At 43.8% G+C, this 21,335-nt stretch overlaps 1 protein-coding gene across 2 annotated transcripts in view; it reads right to left on the bottom strand.

Moving 5' to 3' along the window:
* Positions 1-21,335, bottom strand: part of RNPEP (arginyl aminopeptidase) — a 239,082-nt gene that overhangs the window by 166,151 nt on the left and 51,596 nt on the right. The gene's annotated exons all lie outside the window — the stretch shown is intronic.

Genomic DNA, 21,335 nt, shown 5'->3' with positions numbered 1-21,335 from the left:
GTCTTGTGTTCAGAACAAATATTAGTCATAGGCAATGAACACCTGAGCAAGACACTATAGTACCACAATCCTCTACTGGTAACATTAAGAATAGAGGAAATATATGCAGTCATACCTTCGTGGCGCATGCAACCATCAGCAAAGGAGGACTGCATTTTGGAATGTTTTCAGAAATGAGATTTAGAATTGCATTAGAGAAAACTAAAGCTGGGTAGAGATTGATGGGATGGGAGTCCATTGAAGATTCACTGAGGGGGCACTGCACTAAAATGGTTTAAAGGGTAAATAAAGACATTTAGTTGCCCATTTACAAACTGCATTTTGTAGTAGGTTTAGTAGTACCACAGTAGCACTACTCAGGTACAAAATAATTGTACAAGTGCAGAGGTCTCTGCCTCCACTTTGACCATCTTTTATGTGCTGTAAAGATCTCCATACACGTACGTCCACATTTTAGTAGTAAATGAGGGAGGGGTGTGGGTGTGGCTAGAAAATGGGAAATATTTACTACAAAATACGAGGGACCACCTACCCAAAAAAGCTCCTTCCTATTCACTAATTGCACCAACAGCTGCAAATGTACCCCCTAAAGTCTAACACCATACATCGCCAACCATTGGTATTAGCACCTTCTCATAAATAATAAGGACAATTGGGACTCAAGATAGAACTTCATAGAAAATAGTTAACATAAATTGATTTATTTTGACTTTTAAAACTATATTGGAATAAAATGTAAAGTTAAAAATAATATATAAACTTTAAATACATTTTTTTTAAGTAATAACTATTTTAATCTAAATAATAAATGTAAACTGATAATTGCAATAATGTAAAGTAATTCTATACATAATGTAGTACCTTTATTACATAATAAATACTAACAATTTTACTTTAGCTGGGACTTTCTTGAATATATCTTTCAAAAAATGAATTTAATATATTCAAATTAATTAAATATTAAAATGTAAAATTCAGTCAATAACAAATATATAACATGAATTTTGAACATTACTAAATGAATATATAACATTGAACACAAAGATATAACATGAATACTGAACTTTAAAATATTTCTACAAATGTTTTGTACAGTTTAATAAACTTTAAAAAAGTTTCCTTATACTCTGAAATGGTGAACAGCCAAAAGTAGTACATTTACAGTACATTTATAGGTGTAGATTTACTTGTCTAAAGTTGCCTTTGTGGAAATACCCCTAAGTGTCAGGGTAACAAATCTAGAGGAAGACTTGTGAAATATAAGAACAAATATTGACGTTGAAAGTAGACATTCTTGTGAGACTGCTAGAAAAAGAAGCTGAACAATTGTGTATTTAGTAAGGTCACTTAATAAAGAACACAACACAAACAGAATGGTAGTGTGGCTGGCAAAAACTGATACGCAGAGGTCTTGTATAGCACAACAGAGGGATGACTGAGGAATATTATTGTTGAGAAAACATAAAATCAGCTTGGAGCTCACTAGATATTATTCACAATTGTATAGTGCAGTGTTTCCCAAACTGTGGGCTGTATCGCGATTTGTGATGGGTTGCCAAACTCCAGGCAATAAATAAAGATGCCTTTAAATTCAGTTTTTTCCGTGTCACATTTGCTACGCTTCAAAGACAGAGCTCAAATGTAAGGCTAGATCTTCTGCTGCTTATTTGTTTTTAACACAGAGACTGATGTTTACGAACTCTTCTCACTTTGAAGAGCTAAGGGAAAATAAAGCGAATCGTGTGACAATCCTGCTGGGGAACATGAACTGTGAAAGGAAAACTGGATGTGATTTTTATCCAAGCCAAAACAAAATGTAAATACCCCTAAATAGACTGTACATATTCAGCAGTTTGGAAAGCAAAATTAAGCATTTTATTTTTTGTAACTCTGACATCTGATTGAAAGAACTACCGTATTTTAGTAGGAAATCAAGACACATGGGACCAGATGTATCAAAGGGTTTTACCCATTCTGTGTTTATGGGAAAATGTGTTCATACATGTGGCCCTTTATTATTTGTGCATCGTCCAGTAAGTATTCAGGGAAACTTTATTTTCACACATTATCATTTGTGTGAAGTAGAGTTTTAGCTATAAAATTGTATGTCTGTGCAAATTTTATTACATTAAAAAAATGTACTATTAAATCGCCCGCCTAATGGCCATTAAAGCTAGGTGAGTGGAGAAAGTTTGTCAGACCTTCTGGCCTACAAAGTGGGTCTTGGTTCTAAAAAGCTTGGGAAGGGTGGGAATATTGAAACTATCTAGCACAGACACAGATGACAGCAACCTTGTGATCAATAACTCTAGAACACAGTGAGGTACTAACTGACCATCATCTACCAAAAATGGGGGGCCATATGTGAACTATCAAGAGAGAAAACACCAGAATATAATGGTCTCCTTTCTGAATTCCACATAACATATATACACTTCTTGGCACCAAGTCTAACAGCTTTATATGAAGATGCGCAAATCCAAGGAAGTTACCCTGTCCACAGCCGACACCTAAATGAATTACCCTACATAGGATATCCGATTAACCAATGGCCAATTCTTAGCGCATATTAAAAATTGAGGAAAATATTAGTAAACAGATTTCCCTTCTCACAAGATGTAGTTTGCTTAAATCAGATGTGTTCAAACCAAGAAGGAACAACTCAACATTGAGAGTCTATCTCATGTACACAAAGGGGAACCAAATTAAATCCCATACCAAGAGGTGATATCTTTTGGCATGAAAAAAATAATGTGATATATTCAGAGGGGGTTTTCTTTTTATTTTGACAATGAAATGCTTTGGAATAGGATAGTGTTTCGAACTGGCTAAGTTTGTTATGTTTACCTCCCTAAAGAACGGTGATGGATTAAAGCCAGATCCTTTGACTGGGTGTGAGTGTTTGATTGGTTCAGATGCTCCGTCCATCACACCCCCTTTTGTACCGCTTTGTTCACCATAAGTTGGCAGGGTATGCTCAGACGTGAGTCCCCTGCTCACGTTGCCACTGGATTCAAGCAAGCCTGGCTGAGGACAGCTGAAATGCCAGAAACCGGTCCTAGGAAGCTTGTTTCCATGGAGAAGTGTGGCTCAATGGTTAGAGCGGCAGACCCTGATGCAGAGGTCTAGCCCGGGACCAGGGATCAATTCCCCGCCTCGGCGGGTCTTGGGCTCAAAATTCCACGGACCTGATAATTCTCGCCTTGGTGCCTATTCCAATCATGGAGTCCCACTCTGCAACTCTGGGCAATAGCTTGCTTAATCTCCACAACGGCCCCCACAACGCTAAGGATGCCTGGCCTCCACCTCAGGGGTGCCCAGGAGTGGACACTTCACAGGGAAAGCCAGGATGGGTTCCACAGCGGTATTCGTACAAGCGCCTTGAGACCATTGCGGGTGAGTAGTGCGCTATACAAGTATCAATTTACATTTCCGGTCCAGGGAAGGCATGGCTTGGCAGTTCGGGCTGGACTGTTCCCATGAGGCACAGGGTCAGACTGATTTGCATATGGCCATGTCTGAACTGGGGTGGCAGAGTGGGCTAAAGAACGTTGATGGATTAAACCCAGATCTTTTGACCAGGTGTGATTGTTTGATTGGTTCAGATGCTCCGTCCATCACCACCCCCTTTTGTACCGCTTTGTTCGCATACGTTGGCAGGGTATGCTCAGACGTGAGCCCCTTGCTCACTTTGCCACTGGATTCAAGCAAGACTGGCTGAAGGCGGCTGAAATGCCAGAAACCGGTCCTAGGAAGCTTGTTTCAGGTCCAGGGAAGGCATGGCTTGGCAGTTCGGGCTGGACTGTTCCCATGAGGCACAGGGTCAGACTGATTTGCATATAGCCATGTCTGAACTGGGGTGGCAGAGTGGGCTAAAGAACGGTGATGGATTAAACCCAGATCTTTTGACTGGGTGTGAGTGTTTGATTGGTTCAGATGCTCCGTCCATCACCACCCCCTTTTGTACCTCCCGTAGCACATGACAACAAGGGGCAAGTCATAGCAGATTGCTGGTACATTCAAAGGGTGCACAACAGGGATGTCTACTCATATTTGCTTTAGCCAGCCATGGGACTGATAGTAAATAAATTGAGAACTAACATCGTAACAAGAGCTATAGCAGTTGGTGAAGAGAGCCATGATATTGTTACATGCAGACAACATGTTCCTCTATTTTCGAGATGTCGTTACTGCTCTAGAAACCGTGAAATGAATGCAAACAACATTTGGCAGAATATCAGTAAACTGGGACAATATATATATGTTAACATGATAGTTGTCATATGTTTACTATTTTAACTCACTGGTAGCACGATTTTTCAACCGTTACTAAATATGCACGTTATTGTATTTTGCACAACGATTTAAAATTTTGCACATATAGAATCATCAGCCCACTTGGGCTTTTATGGTAGCTATTTCCGATACCAATGAAAGAAACAGTTCTTGGTACTGGTTATATAACATATGTACTCAGCGCCTCTGTTGCTGCTATTTAGCATACGGTTGGTTTAGTAGCCCACCAAATAAAATCGGTAAGATGTTTTAGGTTGATCATTGGCAATGAATGGGAATATTTATATTTTAAAACATTTTATGTATTTATATGTTTTATCATTATTCTGAATTGCCAACGCAACTTTACCTGAATATGTGCAATATTACTTAGAGGCTGCTATATATTTATATAAATGTAGAAATGAATTTTGCTTTACCTCTATTGTAAGCTTGTTTAACGCATTATGTGTTAATTGTGTTAGTAACTTTACCATGTTCATTACGTAACGGCACTTTGCACTTTAAAAACGGGATGTCAGCCCCCATGACGGTGTCATGTGATCAAGGCTTCGTTAAGCCGAAACGCGTCATGGCGGATTGGTGTTGGGCTAAGAAATAAATAATTTGCACCATTTCTGGGGTCTCGCTTCGTCTGTTTGGCTGAGTTTGGACGTTATATATATATATATATATATATATATATATATATATATATATATATATATCCTTGCAGCTTTTGCGAACAGCGTTTTTGGACCACAGAATAACGGACCACCAAGCAGCAGGTAAGTATTCAGGAAGATTTATTATCTCTTCACACGGTTCTTTCTGGCATGACGCGTTTCGGTTATCAAGTAACCTTGATCACATATATATATTTATTTTTATATTAAAGCTCCATGTTTGCCCCACAAACGAGAACGCACTCACACTGCAGGATGTAGCAGACACGTTTCGGAGTAAATTCCTTCTTCACAGGCTGGTAACTACAGTTCGCAGCGTTTCTTGCCACACCTTTATTCAATTACGAGCCTCCTGATAGGCCACTAAGATGCTCCAATGAGCTATTCCCCAAGGTCTTATGGGAAATGTAGTGCGGTGATTCTACCCAGATGGGTGCAGCGTTCTGAGGGCCCCCAATCAAAGCCCACAGATGGGCCCCGAAGCGTGCAAGGTCTACATACTCGGTACTGCTTCCCCATGTAAAGAGCCTGACAAGATTTCAAGTTCCATGGCCCGCTATCCATTCATGCGGTGGTGGGTTCCCCACAGCCGAGCCACCGTGTATAGATTAAAGTTCCAGGTTTGCCCCACCAACGAGAACGCACTCAGGCTGCAGCAATTCCCCTCAGACCTCCACACACTGCGGGTTGTAGCCGATGCGTTTCGGAGTAAATTCCTTCTTCACAGGCTGGTAACCAAAGTTCGCAGCATTTCTTGCCACACCTTTATTCAATTACGAGCCTCCGGATAGGCCACTAATATGTTCCAATGAGCTATCGCCCAAGGTCTAATGAGAAATGTAGTGCGGTGATTCTACCCAGATGGGTGCAGCGTTCTGAAGGAATTTACTACGAAACGCGTCGGCTACATCCCGCAATGTGTGGAGGTCTGAGGGGAAATCGCTGCAGCCTGAGTGCGTTCTCGTTTGTAGGGCAAACCTGGAACTTCTCTCTCTCTTTGGATAATCTTATCTGGAGCATTTTGAGCTATGCTATTTGAGAGTGTGATTTCACCTGAAAGTCAGGTGATGCCTGCATGTGGATGCTATATAGCAGGAGAAGGGACACAACAGCAGAATTCAGAGATTGATTTATATAGTTTGTTACTGCTGGGATAGATGCTTGTGAAGGACAAATATGCAAGTGGCATTTCCATCTGGATTACTGTTGAGGTGTGCAAGTACACTAAATATAGAAGTTAAAGTGCAGAGTGTGGACAAGAACAGGTATAACAATAGTTGGTGGCACATATGAGAATGGATATATGAGAAAGTTTGCCGATTTGAAGTTATATGGAATAAGACCAGGTAGGTTCCTATTTAATGGTTCAATACTAAGGGCAGGGCATCCAACATAGAATTATCAATCAGAAAAACCGCCTACCCATTAAAGTATTAACAAACTGAAATGGGAAGAGAGTGATCACATTTTTTTTATACCAGACATTCGCAGACAAACTTAAAAGAGGCAAAAAAGGTTAAAGAAATAAATGGGCAGAATACCTACACAGGGAATTAATGCTGGATTAAAACTGTCACAATACAAATACTTAAATAGGACCCGATGCGCTTCCAGAGAATTTCATAGCGTTCAGCCTTTGGAGTTAAATTGGTCCTGTGAGGAAAGTGCCTCCTCTCTCTATCTCTCTGGCGTGGTGGAGGAAGACACCCATCCCCCGGATAGCTGAATGCACGACACAACCCACAAGATGGCGCCAGTGGCCCAACATATACCATACAGAATTAAGCCGTCCAGCCCATGGTAAACAGATACTTTCAGGGATGAAAAGAAACAATGCAAAACCTTAGAGAGACAATGGTAGAAACATTACAACTCTAATATTAAAGCTATATACAAGATAACGCAAAAAAAAAAAATACTATACTGAAGTCAAAATAGCCGAGAAGGCGCATCTGGAAGAGAGGATAGAAAGAGAATTAAATAAATCTAGGGAAATCTTTAAAGTTCTTAAAAACGTTATGTCCCCTGAGGCTTGTGCCAGACTTCAACAGCCTTCAACTGAGTGGTGCGATCAGCTGGCTTTTAGTCTGAAGTGGTTTTAATGGATGTAATGCAAACATGTATGGCTACCACAAAAATAGCAAAACACTAGCTTCTAATTCATCCCCTTGGAGGGGTCATAGCAGCTATGTGCAGCCTCAAGATTGGGATATCCATTCAAACCCTGCCCTCCCAACCTATTAGCATTAGTGGCAAGCATCATTAACCCACTGACTAATATGTTGCTTAATGCATCACTTTCTACTGCAACAGTACCCCGCTCCGGGAAACCGGTTACAATCTTGCCCCTGTGTAAGAAACCCTCTGCAGGCCTGGGAGAGCAATCCAACTACAGACCAAGATCATTAATACTTGCCATGTTTATAGTGCTGGAGAAAGTTGTAAATTAGCAGTTCTCCCAGTACCTGGAAACCAACAAGTTGCTCCACCCAAGCCAGACCGGCTTTATACCAAACTAAAGCACAAAGGTGGGGGTAATGGAGGCTGTAGAATACATGAGAGGCACTCTCGACACTGGTGGGAAGGAAGTACTGATCATGCTAGATCTGTCTGAGGTCTTGGATATGGTCACCCACGCCAAACTCCTAGTGCGTCTCCAATCCATCGTAATAGTTGGTCAAGCCTTGGAATGGCTGGCTTCCTGTTTAGAGGGTAGAGTACAAGAGGTATGCATCCCTCCTTTTTCTTGAGAGTCCCGAGAACTGTCAGTGGGTGTGCCCCAGGGTTCAGCCTTGAGCCCTACGTTATTTAAGGTATATCTTACCCATTAGCACAACTGGCCAAAGCCCTGGGAGCAAAAGTGATCTCATACGCTGATGTAGTATATGCTGCCATCTCTGTGAAGTGCTCTGATGCCCTCGGGTCGAGTTTACGCTATTTAAAACTCAGTAAATAAATACTCAGCTGCTGTTTTCCTGGGGTAGGGAAGCAGAGGGCTCGGGAGAATCCAAAAGATCCTGCCTAACAGCCATCTACCATAGGTTAATTTCCTATCAACTTAAATGCAACGCAGACAAGACAGAAGGAAAATGCTACATACCCAGTATGCATTTGTGAGAAGCTTGGTTTCTGTTGCAGTAAATGCAATTGGTATCAAACTTCTCAGCACATTAAACACACACTGATGCCAGTGTGGGATTTAATGGAGAATGCACACAGAGGGCATCTTAGAGATGCCCCCTGAAAAACGACCTACTACTAGTGTCTAGTGTTTCAGCTGCCACCACCAGACAAGTTTCTGGATCCCTTCCAGCTGCTGCTCTCGGGGGCCTGAAGGAATGCACATCCTGGGACGAGGTGCCAAGCCTCCTCTCCCAGGATGGGCAGGGTCCACGAGGGGAAGCTTCAAAGGCTTGCCGCCTTTGTGAGCATCCCCAGGCTACTTGCTGCTTGGAGCAACTGGTCCCCACTAGTTCTGACTCCCACCTTGGGCGGGAGAACCGGCGGGAAAACCAAGTGAGGAAGGGAGGTGTGCCCACCTCTGCCAACTCCACCCCTCAGGTGGGGGAGGCGAGGTGAAGCACAACTCTCAGACCCCATCATTTTGCATATGGGGGGGGGGGGGGACTCAGCCAACCAGGGAAAGGCTTATGGCCCCCTCCCACTGGAGGGTGGCATAATAGGGGGTGTACCCACCCCAGGGTACGGACAACCTTTGTACCTACCTGTAATGCCCCTAAATATAGTATTTAGGGGCACCCTTGAACCTTGCTTCCTCAGACAAGAACCTGCAACAAGAAAAGAAGAAGAAGGACCGAACAGCTGTGCCGAAGCTAACAAGAGGAAGACGCCCATTGACTTCGCCCAAGCCCTACCAGCCTGTCTCCAACTCGGACCTGCTCCTGCGAAATCCCGGTGTGTCCTGCAGCCAGCAACTTCGAATACCCCGGAGGACCTGCCTGCCTTCAACCACAAAGACTATAGCTCCTGTGAACACCGGATTTGTTCATATGCAACCTCTGGCTCCGGCCGGAAACCGCAAATCAGCACCACTTTCCTCCTGCAGTCCAAGGCCTGAGCTCGAGTGAGCAAACACCACGAGGAGGTACCCCCGGCGATCCTGACACGAGATCCGGCGACCCCTGACACGCCTCAAGCCCCCAGCAGACGCCTGCAGCGTAAATCCAGAGGGTCCCCCAACCCAGACCAGGAGCTGGTATGAATACCGAACCCAAAAGGCACCCCTGCACCCGACACCCTGACCCTCGGGTACCCCTGAGTCTACCCCCAGAACCTCAACTCCCACTACCAAATACTTACCTTAAAACCGATAACAGAAATTCTTTAAAATGGTAGTTTAACAAAAACAATTTTGCTTACCGGTTTACAGGAAATGTCCCAGAGTAATATCTAGGTATACTGCTCTGTGTAAGAGAAGTAATCCAAATAGTAACTTACCTGGTATTTTACTGAAAAGCCCATTCAAGTCTATGTACTGTATTTACAAAGTATTGCATTTCTCTGCAAACATACTGTAAGTCAAAACAAAGTGCATATGAAATTGCAATTCAAACTGTTTACAAACTGCATTACTACTGTAAAGTATTTGTTTACCTGTGCCAGGCTTGCTTGGTTCTAGAAAATAAAATAACTAAAAGAATATTTTAATACAAAAACAATTGGTCTGAAGTTCAGTCTTTGAGTGTGTACAACAAATGCTTAACACTGCCTTACTGCTCAACCACACTACCACAAATAGAGAGAGAGATGCTATCTCACTTTACCTCTGTCTAACTTTGGGGTTCCACTGGACTCTGTACACTATACCTCACTTTGGTATAGTATATACAGAGCCAGCTTCCTACAGCATCTGTTCTTGGCTTGTAGAGCTGTAGATTCACATGCTTCGCAGAGGTCTGCCATCTAGTGTTGGGTCTGCATGTTTGCACTTTGTTTTTGTTCGAAGATGTCTTTTCCAGTCACGAAGTTGGTGCCTCTTCCTTTTGGTGATAGTGCACATGGGCATCGAATCCATTGTTAGATTGTTTTCCCGCAGAGGGTGAGAATGGAGTTAGTAAGAGTAGAATAGAGATGTCCATGTGTATTTATCTAAGTAAGATAGCACTGGAACAGGTACAGGTACCCGGGGAGGTAGGTGGGCGCATGTGAATCTACAGCTCTACTTACCAAGAATAGATGCATACTGGGTAAGTAGCATTTTCCGTCCGAGGCATGTGAGCTGTAGATCACATGCTTTGCATAGAGTATACAGCAGCAATCTCCCAAAGCGGTGGCTAGCCTGTAACTGCTGCAGTCATTTGAAATAGTGTACATAGAACTGCCTGGCCTACATTAGCTTGCTGCCTTGCTAACACATCTACACATCTACACAATAGTGTTTTGTAAATGTGTGTGGTGTAGACCATGTTGCAGCTTGACAGAGGTCATCCATGGGCATGTTTCCTAAGAAGGCCATAGAAGCCTCTAGTTTGTGAGAGAAATGCGCACTAGGGGGAATTGGTAAAGTTCTCTTTGCTTTTCCATAGCAAGTTTGAATGCTTTTGACTATGCGGCGTCCAGTACTTGATTTAGAAATGGGATTGCCTTTGTGTGGTGGAGCAAACGCGACAAAGGTGTGGTTTAGTTTTACGAAAATGTTTTGTCCTCTCGATGACAGAGTAATACTCTTTTAACATCCATGGTGTGTAGAGCAAGTTCTGCCACAGAATCTAGTTGATGAAAGAACACACGCAACTCACCAGATTGGTTGATGTGGAAGGAAGAAACAACTTTAGGTAGAAATTTAGGGTTAGTGCGAAGAACCACTTTTTTTGGTGTACTTGTAAAAATGTTTCTTCTATGGTTAATACCGAAGCTCACCAACTGTCCTCAGTAATGTGATAGCAATGAGGAAAGCAACTTTCCAAGTGATCAATTGCAGTTCACATTTATGCAATGGCTCAAAGGGTGGACACAATAGTCTGGTAAGGACAATATTAAGTTTCCACACTGGGGCAGGTGGAAGTGTGGGAGGAATAACTCTTTTAAGTCCTTCCATGAAAGCTTTAATACAGGCACAGAAGTTGTCTATTTTGAAGATAAGCGGCTATTGCAGCGAGATGTAAGCGTATAGATGTGTACGTTAAATTTGAGCGTCTTAAATGTAGTAAATAGCAAATGATATTTTGAACAGAAGCATCAAGCGGGTTATTACAATAAATAACAAACCGCTTCCATTTTGCTGCATAGCAAGCTCTTGTAGTCGGTCATCTGGTCTCTTTAATGATATTTATACAGTCTGGTGGAAGATTCCGATAGCCAAACTCTGTCTTCAGGTGCCAGATCGCAAGGTTGAGAGGTTTGTGATCTGGATGTCTTGTCTCTCCATGGTTCTGCGTGAGGAGACTGGATATGAGATGTCATTTTTGATGAGGAACTACTGAGAGTTCCAACAGGGTAGCCAACCAGGGCTGACAGGCCCAGGTAGGAGCTACCAGGATTAGTGTGCGGGATGTCTGCCTGAGCCTCCAAACCACTAGTGGAATGAGTAGGAGAGGCGGAAAAGCGTAGGCAAATATCCCTGACCAGTTCATCCATAGAGCATTGCCTTTGGATAATGTGTGAGGATACCTGGAGGCACAGTTTGGGCATTTTGCATTTTGGTGTGTGGCGAACAGATCCATGTCTGGGAAGCCCCACATCTGAAAGAACGGGAGGAGAACTTGAGGGTGAAGATCCCACTCGTGGATCTGTTGTCTGTCTGCCGAGCAGATCTGCAATCTCCACTAGGAGATACATTTTTGATGAATGTCCCATCTCCAAATGGCTTGTGCAAGGTTTGACAGTTGGAGAGAGTGCCTCCCCACAACCCCTGTTTCTGTATGTAATACATGGCTGTCATGTTGTCTGTGCGTATTAGGACAGCTTTGCCTACAAGGTGAGTTTGGACGGCTTTGATCGCTGGAGAGACTGCTAGCAGATCTAGATGATTTATATGGAGTTGCTTTTCCTTTTGACTCCACAATCTCTGAATTGTGCGAGTTTGGAGATGAGCTCCCTGTGATAAAGTGCCATCTTTCTTGCATGGTATGCCCCCACTTTTTGCTGAATTGCTGATGTGCATTGACTGAGTGTGCCCTGGGCTCCTGCCAATCAGGTGCCCAGGGCCTGTGTTCCTTCCCTAAAACTGTATTGAAGCTAAAACCCAATTGGCATCTCTGGCCACATGTCAGCCCCTGGTAAATGGTACCCTAGGTACCCAGGGCATTATGACCAGAGAAGACCCCTAAGGGCTGTAGCACTTATTGTGCCCCCCTTAGGGGCCCTGCACCCTGACACCCACACACTGCCTCTGCAGACTGATTGTCCTGGTACAGAACTAAACAGAGTCGACATGGCACACATCCCTGTGTGCCATGCCCACCAACCCATGGCCCTGGCATACATCAGTCACCCCTCTAGCTGGGTGCACTATGCCAGTGGTGTGGGTACAGGTGCATGAGGCCTGTGCCCCTACAGTACCCAGGGCCATTCCTGGGCACTGCAAGTGCACTGATGCCATTAAGGGTATATTGTGCTGGGAGGTTGTTATTACGAACTCCACAGCACCATAATGGCTACACTGAAGACTAACGGTTTGATATCAAACTTCTCAGCACATTAAACCCACACTGATGCCAGTGTGGGATTTAATGTAAAATGCACTACAGAGGGCATCTTAGAGATGCCCCCTGAAACCTAATCTACAATCCACGTCTGATCTGAGAGGCTACCTAGGCTGCCACACAGCAGACATGTTACTGGACCCCTGGGTGGAGAGCCCCCCGCTCTCCACCCTGGGCCTGCAACAATGCACACCCTGGGTGAGATGCTAGGTCTCCAAGGGAGGAGCTTCAAAGGCATGCCGCCTTTCTGAGCTTCTCCAGGCCACTTGCTGTACTCGGCAACTGGCCCCCAACAGTTCTGATCCCCCCACTCTGGCGGGAAACCCTATGCCAGGAAGGGGGGTGTGCCAGCCTGTGCCAACTCCACCCCTCAGTTGGGAGAGGCGAGGTGAAGCACAACTCCGGGCCCCAGCCATCTTGAAGATGGGGAGCCCTGCTCAATCAGAGACAGGCTCCTGCCCCCCTCCCACAGGAGAGGAGCAGGATAGGGGATGTACTCACCCCAGGACAGGGACCTATTGGTCCCTGCCCTTTCCCTACCTGTAACGCCCCTAAAGTTAGTATTTAGGGGAAGGAGAAGAAGACCTGCCGTGTAGCTGCTAACAAGAGGACGACACCAACTGACTTGGCCCCAGCCCTACATGCCTGTTGATCCTTGAACCTGCTCCTGCTAAATCCCGGCGTCTCCTGCGGACAGCAACCTCAAGAACCCCGGAGAACCTGCCTGCCTTGACCCTCTTAGAGACTGAGAATACCACAGGTAGTGGCTCTGCTCAAACATCAATAACCCTGGTGCCAGCCAGGAACCGCAAATCCAGCCCACTCTGCACCAGACGATGCCTGCAGACTCAGAACCAGGGACCCCTCCCAACCGCGACCAGCAGAGGGTAAGATTTCCCGATGTCCAAGGACACCCCTGCACCCGGCGCCCCCGCCTCCTGTGCCCAACTCCGGGGTGCCTACCTACCTTCCAAGATCCCAACTTCCCTCTCAAAGTGTTGGTCGCTCCAGAAGATCCTCCGTCCCAGAGCGCCCGACGGCTCAAATGCACCCTGCACCCAGCCGCCCGAGTGCCCCTGGCAGTGCAACCTTTGTCCTATCCTACTTCCCCATTTGCCCTGAGCAAGTGACCAGGAGCCCAGCTCCCACAGCCGCGAGGCCTGCTAGCCAGCAGCCACCAACCGAAGGCCCCCTGCCACTGGATAACATTGGGCCTAACTACCTCTGCACCCGGCTGCCCCTGTGCCGCTGAGGGTGAACCAACTGTACCTACCTGACCCTGGGAGACCCCTGAGTCTATGCCCAGAACCTTAACTCTGCCAGTCGAGTACTTACCTAAAAGCCGATAACTCACTTTTCTACATTGACTGGTTTTACTTGGAAATTCTTCTAAGTGTGGAGTTTTGGAACTTTAAAATATTCATCTAAAATCAGCCGAACTACGAATTCCGATTTACCCACCTGTTATCAGGAGAGACCTCAGTGCTGCATCTTTGATTCCAGTACTGATCCTGAAAAGCAATTCTAACCGTACTTACCAGTAACTTGAATTTCCTTCCATAGGATATCATTGCCTGCTGTATGCTGAAAAAGTGTCGATTTTTTAAAATTACACATATTCTCTAAAAATCGTGCCAACGATAAAAACGTAATTACTTGCCTGTTTTCGATAGAGAACCTAGGAGTCCAGCACTGGATTACAAAAGTAACGTGAACATACTTCATCTGCAAATTGAATTTCCTTCCATAGGAGAACATTGGTAATTTCAACTGAAAAAGTTTCTAGGTGTCAACTTTTAAAATACAATAATATTCCTTAACAATCACTACTGTAACCAAAACGCTTTTACTTAACTGTTTACAGCTCATGTCCCGGGACTGAATCTAGGATCCAGTCCTGTGGTTAGAAAAGTAATCTACAAAGTAACTAATTGCATTTAACTAGAAATTCCCATTGAGCTCAGTGTTGCATTGTGTTTGAAATTGTGTTGCCTATTGCAACAAACTAACTATTGCATTCAAAAAGTCTATTGCCTATTTGAAAAGTTTTTAACTGAAGTAACTCATCCTGAGAAAGTATATTTTGATACCTTATTGGTTCTATAATAATAAAACAACTATATCTTTTGATACAAAACAATTGGCCTAGAGTTCAGTTCTTGAGTGTGTGAGACCATTTGCTGACTGAGTGTGTACAACATATGCTTTACACTGTCCTCTGATACTGCCTTACTGCTCGACCAAGATACCACTGTTGAGAGTAAGGTTATATCTAACTTTAGCCTCTGCCAAACCTCTGGGGACTCTACACACACACTGTACCTTACTTTGGTCCAGTATATATAGAGCCACTTTCCTACACTCCCCAACCATCGAGTGATGTGTCCGTTAGCACCGTCTGTGGAACTGGGTCAATGAAAGGTCGCTCTTTGGAAAGGTTCTGTGGATTCCACCAGTGCAGAGAGCGATGAGTGCGGCCGTCCACCAACACTAGATCTGTCAACCGACCCTGAGACCGATTCCACTGACAGGCTAAACATTCCTGAAGGGGACACATTTGAACTCTTGCATACGGAAGTATCATGGTGCAAGATGCCATCATTCCTAGTAGCTGAATGAACACCCGAGCTGGTAATGAGTGGTTGGGTTGAAATTTGGAAATGAGAACCTGAATACTGTGGATTCTGGCTGGATTGGGACAGGCTAGAGCTTTTTGTGCATCTAGAGTGGCCGTCAAGTACGTTTGCATCTTGGAGGGTTGAAGATGGGGCTTCAACAGATTTACTGTGAATTCAAGGGTGTGTATTAAGTGTAGTGTTCTTTATGAGTGTGCTGTAGGCACTTTGTGAGAGAGCTGGCTATGTTGAGCCAGTCGTCTAGATATGGGAAGACGTGAACATGTTGTCTTCGCAGTTGTGCAGCGACTACTGCCAGGGAGTTGGTGAATACTCTTGTAGCAATGGTGACTCCAATGGGAGCACTTTGAACTGGTAATGTTGTCCCGCTGAGCGGGATGAATTGAAAAATGGAAGTAGGCGTCCTTCAAGTCCAGAGTGGGCAAGAAGTCGCCTTATTCTAACAGAGGAAGCACCTGTTGGGAGAGTGACCATATGGAAGTGATCTGAATGAATGTATAGGTTTAATTCTCCGAGGCCAAATATAGGTCTAAAAGCACCATCCTTTTTGGGAATTAGAAAGTAAAGAGAGTATACACCTGTCCCTTAATATGGTAATGGGACGGGTTCTATAGCTCCTCTATCCAGAAGAGATTGGACCTCTTGTTTGAGTAGGTGTATATGTTCAGGAGATAGTTTGTGTTTTTGTTGTAGAATATTTGGACGGTTGTTGGTAAGCTCCAGGCAATAACCAGATTGGATAAATTGCAAAACCCATTCATTTGATGTGATGGTATTCCAGACTGGGAGAAATTGAGTAAGACGTTTCCTTACAGGTGTTGAATGATTGGGGGAAGGGGAGGAAAGTCACTGTTTTTTTGTGGCTGGGAAGTATGGGGTGTATTACCTCTCCCTCTTCCTTTGCCATGGTTTCCCCGAAATCCACCTCGAAAATAACCTCTAGTAGAGGGGGATTGACTAGTGCCTCTAAATGAGGTAGAGGACCCATCAGATGGTATGGTCTTTGAGCCTCCCCAGTAAAAGGTGCGCCGAAAGGAACCACGGTTTGATGGGGTCTGCAGTGCTCCCATAGATTTGGCTACTTCAGTGTCTTTCTTAATTTTTTCAAATGAAGTGTCAACTGTAGGGCCAAATAAATGTTCCTTGTTAAAAGCTAAACTTAAAATGGAATCTTGAACCTCTGATTTAAACCCCGATACCCTTAGCCATGCGTGACGTCTATTAGCGCGAGAAGCAGTGTCTGCTGCGTCTAAAGTACACCTGATTAAACTGTTGCAAATAAGCGTCCCTTCCTGGATGGGGTCATGAGCTTTAGCTTTGTGTTTGTTGGGCAAATGTTAGTTTAGCTGCTCTAGCTCATCATAATGAGCTCTGTCATACCCTGCGAAGAGTGCTTGTGTATTACCAATAATTGGCTGCTTACGATACTACTCTTTTGACTGACACATATATTAATTTATATTCTTCATCAGGAGGGTGGGCGTCTCCTATTGTTTGAGAATTAGCTCATTTACGAACATTTGATACCACTAAAGAATCTAATGGAACCTGACCTCTGATGTAAATTGGGTCTGTAGGTGCAGCTTTATATTTTTTGTCAACTCTAGGTGTGAGGACCCTAGTTCGCACTGGATCTTTGAATACCTAATCTACATGTTTTAACATACCTTTGAGCATAGGTAGTGTATGTGTAGTCTTTTGTGATGCACTTAGCGTCTCAAATAAGAAATCTTCCTCATGGAGCTCCTTATGGAGCTGTATTCCATGGTACTGTGCGGCTCTAATAAGCAGTTCAATGAACCAAACGTTGTCATCTGGAGAAAGCTTAAATGGGTATAGGTCTGGGTCGTTATCATTATTGGGATCAATGTTATAGTTGGCCCATGGGTCTGGAGCATTGTCTTGTGGCACATCCCCATGCGTGTCCCCATCAACAGGACAAGGTGTCCTGTTTTAGGGTTAATAACAAGTTCCTTTTGTTTTGGGTCCGTGTTGCAACTGAAACACCTAGTCACTCAACCATCGAGTCAATCCCACAACCACTTACTCACCCATACAGATACACACGCACACCCACTCACTTATACATATACTAACACATACTCAATCACCTATACAGTCACTGACAAGAACACATTCACCCATATAGCCACTCTCACATTCACTCACCCATACAGTCAGTCATATACCCCACCAATCCCCTATACTGCCTTTCACATATCCAGTTACTCACCTATATACCACTGCCACATCCACTTACTCAACCACACAGCCATACACACACTCACCCATTCAACCCCTCACACATGAACTAATTAACCCATACAGCCACTGACTCACCCTCTCACTAATTCATACAGGCAGTCACACACTATTTCACCCACCCACACAGACACTCAGACAACCATACAAGTACTCAGACATCCAATCACTCGCCATGTACTCACTCACACACCCAAACCGTCACTTAGACAATGACAGACTGATACAGACATTTACACAACCAGTCACTCACCCATACATTCAGTGAGACACCTAATCACTCACTTATACAGAGAGTCACGCACCCATTGAATCATCCATACAGGCACTCATACACCCACTGATTCACCAATACATCTTGGTTTATTTATATTTAACAAAAACCTTTTAAAAACTCTCACAGTCACTGGATGATGTCATTTGAGATGTCCACACTTTGGCATGAACTCAGAACGGTACCACTCTAGTTGCTCTTTAGAACATTGCCAGTTAACTCCTTGGTGATTAACAGTTTATTACAGTCTGCTGCTTGTTGCATGTTTCAGTCTACATTTATTTATTTATTTTATTTATTTATACAATTTCTATAGCGCGCAAATAGCTTCCGGTGTCTCGGCGCTAGAGCTTACAGACTGCAAAAGGGTTCCTATTGGGAGTTTACTGATTAAAAAGCCAGGTTGTAAGATGCTTTCGGAATGTTAGCAGTGATGGGCTAAGTTTAATGTAGGGAGGGAGCAGGTTCCACAGTTTAGAAGCGGCAACCACAAAGCGTTTGTCTCCCCATGTGGCTTTTTTTGTGCGTGGGATTTGAAGCTGTTGGGCTGCAGATGAACGTAATGTTCGACTAGGCGTGTAAACACAAATAGCCTTTTTTAAAAATTCTGGTCCAATGTTGTTCAATGCCTTATATGTGATACACAAGGCCTTAAACTTCGTACGGCTTCTAACCGGCAACCAATGTAGTTGACTAATGATGGGAGAAATAGATGAATACTTCGGTGTGCCGGTTAGAATCCTTGCGGCAGCATTTTGAACAAGCTGTAGTTTGTTCAAAACTTGCTCCTGCGCGTTCAGCAATAGGCCATTACAATAGTCCACCTTAGACAATACCAAAGTGGACATTAGGGTCTTGCCTGCATTTGGGGGAAGAAATCGAAGCAATTTCTTTACCATTCTTAGGGTAAAAAAAGGAGGCTGAGACCACTGCGTTGGCATGGCTGACAAAAGCTAGCTTGTTGTCGAATAGAACCCCCAGATTCCTAACTTTGGATACTGGTGATGGAGGGGTTCCTAACTCCGAAGGCCACCAAACTGGGGACCAGGACGGGGTCAGCTCACCAAATACCATGATCTCAGTCTTGTCAGAATTTAACTTTAGACAATTCTGATCCATCCAGGTACTGATGGCTCTCATACCCTCCTGGAAATTAGCGGCCACTGCTCCTCCATTTTTGTGGATCGCCAGGACCAGTTGGGTGTCATCAGCGTATGAGGTCAGTCCAATACCAAATGACTTGATCACCCTCGCCAAGTCCGACACGTAGATGTTAAAAAGTGTCGGACTTAGCGAGGAGTCTTGGGGGACTCCACAAGGCAGAGTGAAATCAGGAGAGTAATAACTCCCCATCTTCACAGACTGCTCTCTATCAGCCAGGAAGGATGCCAGGAGTGCTTTGGCTTTGCCCTGAATGCCTATTGCAGCGACACGGTCGATCAAGATGGTATGATCGACCGTGTCGAAGGCTGCAGACAAATCTAACAGTATGAGGACCGCTGCACCACCCTGGTCCATGATTATCCTGACCTCCTCTGCTGCCTTTATCAGAGCAGTCTCGGTCCCGTGGCCCTTCCTGAACCCAAACTGGGTGTCATCCAGCAGATCGTTCTGATCAATATAGTTCGGCAGCTGTAAGTTCATTGCCTTTTCAAAAGTTTTTGATGGATAGGGGAGAATGTTAGAATGTTTTAAGGAATTAGAAGATATTTGAGAACTTACTTTAAACGTGTCCTAATTTTTCCTTCTAGAGCACTAAGCATAATTTCTACGACAAAACGAACACCCTCATTTTCTTCCTTTCCAAATGAAACATTTTAAGTTTTACCAGTTTGATTTAATGAAGATGGCTTAAGGTGTGCCATTTGTTTGTCATAAGTAAGTAAGACTTTTAGAGCTCTAGTTGTTCTTCAGAACACTGTGAGGCTGTAGTAGAACACAAGGGAATCAACTGACAGGCTGCTACTGTTGGAAGTACATGTTTTACCAAGAATGTCAGACTTCATTCTCATATGGCTGAAAAAGATATGTAAGAATCTACAGAAAATATGCCATCATGTTAGCTGTTAGCTTTTGGAACACCTTTCATGACCTATGTGGGAAAATCATGAAAAAACTGTTTTCTCTCAGACATAATTCATGAAATCACAGCCGAAGGCTTTTTCACAGGGTACAATCACCTCATCAACAAATGATTTATATTATAACTAAAATCTGATATCACCCTTTATACGTTCTCCTTTTAGTGACCCTAAAAACCTGCCATTCACTACAATGCGTTTCAATTGGGTGCTATCATGTATATTGGTCCCAAGATGGCTGCAATCACTTTCTGGATGAAATGCTGACAGCCAATCAGATCTCACTAGGAGATATGTGCTTTGGCTCAGCCCAGATATACAAATGTGGCTTTCCTTTGATATCTCACATACTACTGAATGGATTTACACAATCTGCTGACTAAAAGCTCACTTTCTACTAAATTTGGTGTACTTAAGTCCAGCAGTCCGGGCTGCAGGCGCGTCTAAAGTCTCCATGGAAATTAACATGGGAAACCCACTTTTATTTTAGCCCCCCCTGTGCATGGCACAGGTTTGGCTGGTTATAGGGTGTTGGTGGCAGGCTAACCCCACTGCGCACAGCCAAAGTCTGTGCATGACGGAGGTTGAATTAACGTAATTATAATTACTTTCATTTTTTTTTAAAACATAGAAATTCCCTGAAAAAGAACAAAGGTTACCGTGACATTACAGTTAGGCTCACATTTTAAACAAACAAAACCATAGTAATTCAGTTGTTATAGTTACAGTTAATTCAAGTAACTATATCTCACGCCCTAAGGTAACTATAATCCACCAGTTTTACTGCAAATGTTACAGTGATAATATCAACAATGTCATAGATGTCATGAGTGATGTAATATCTGGGATAACTAACAGTGCATGGCGAGGGCACGATTTATAGTTACCTTGGGGCACGAGTTAAAGTCACTTGAATTAACTATATAACAGCTGAATTTCTATGGTTCTGTACATTTAAAATGTGAGCCTAACTAGAACGTCCCTGTAACCTTTGTTTTTTCAAGTGTGTGTGTGTATATATGTGTGGTGTGAGTATGTGCGGTGTGTTTTACTTACCTTGATTATACTTGCCACATGTGGTAAAGGCATCTGTGTGGTTATGGCATACAACCCAAAGATGAATACATCTATGAGAGCAATTTTTATGAAAATCACTGGACGTAAATACTTCTGATGCACACGTTCAACAATGCACAGATGTGTGTTCAACACTTTCATGGCAACCAATTTCCACAGCAGGGTACATCGAAAATCAAGATGGTTCAACCATAGGGTTAACAAAGAGGGCATGGAAAACAGTGGTCTGATGCAAAGTTTGTGGTCCGCAAGGGTTTTTCCAGGGCTCCACTCAGGGCTTACCACTAAGTATTACTTCATGACTGGTACACAAATAGCAAATCCACTCATGAGAATGAGATACGGAGGAGCATCGTAAGCAAATCATATTGCAAAATAGC

The sequence above is a fragment of the Lissotriton helveticus genome, chromosome 5_1, assembly GCF_964261635.1.
Source record: "Lissotriton helveticus chromosome 5_1, aLisHel1.1, whole genome shotgun sequence".
Classification (NCBI taxonomy): domain Eukaryota; kingdom Metazoa; phylum Chordata; class Amphibia; order Caudata; family Salamandridae; genus Lissotriton; species Lissotriton helveticus.
The sequence above is the reverse complement of the archived record's forward strand: the minus strand, read 5'-3'. Positions and strand labels throughout refer to the sequence as shown.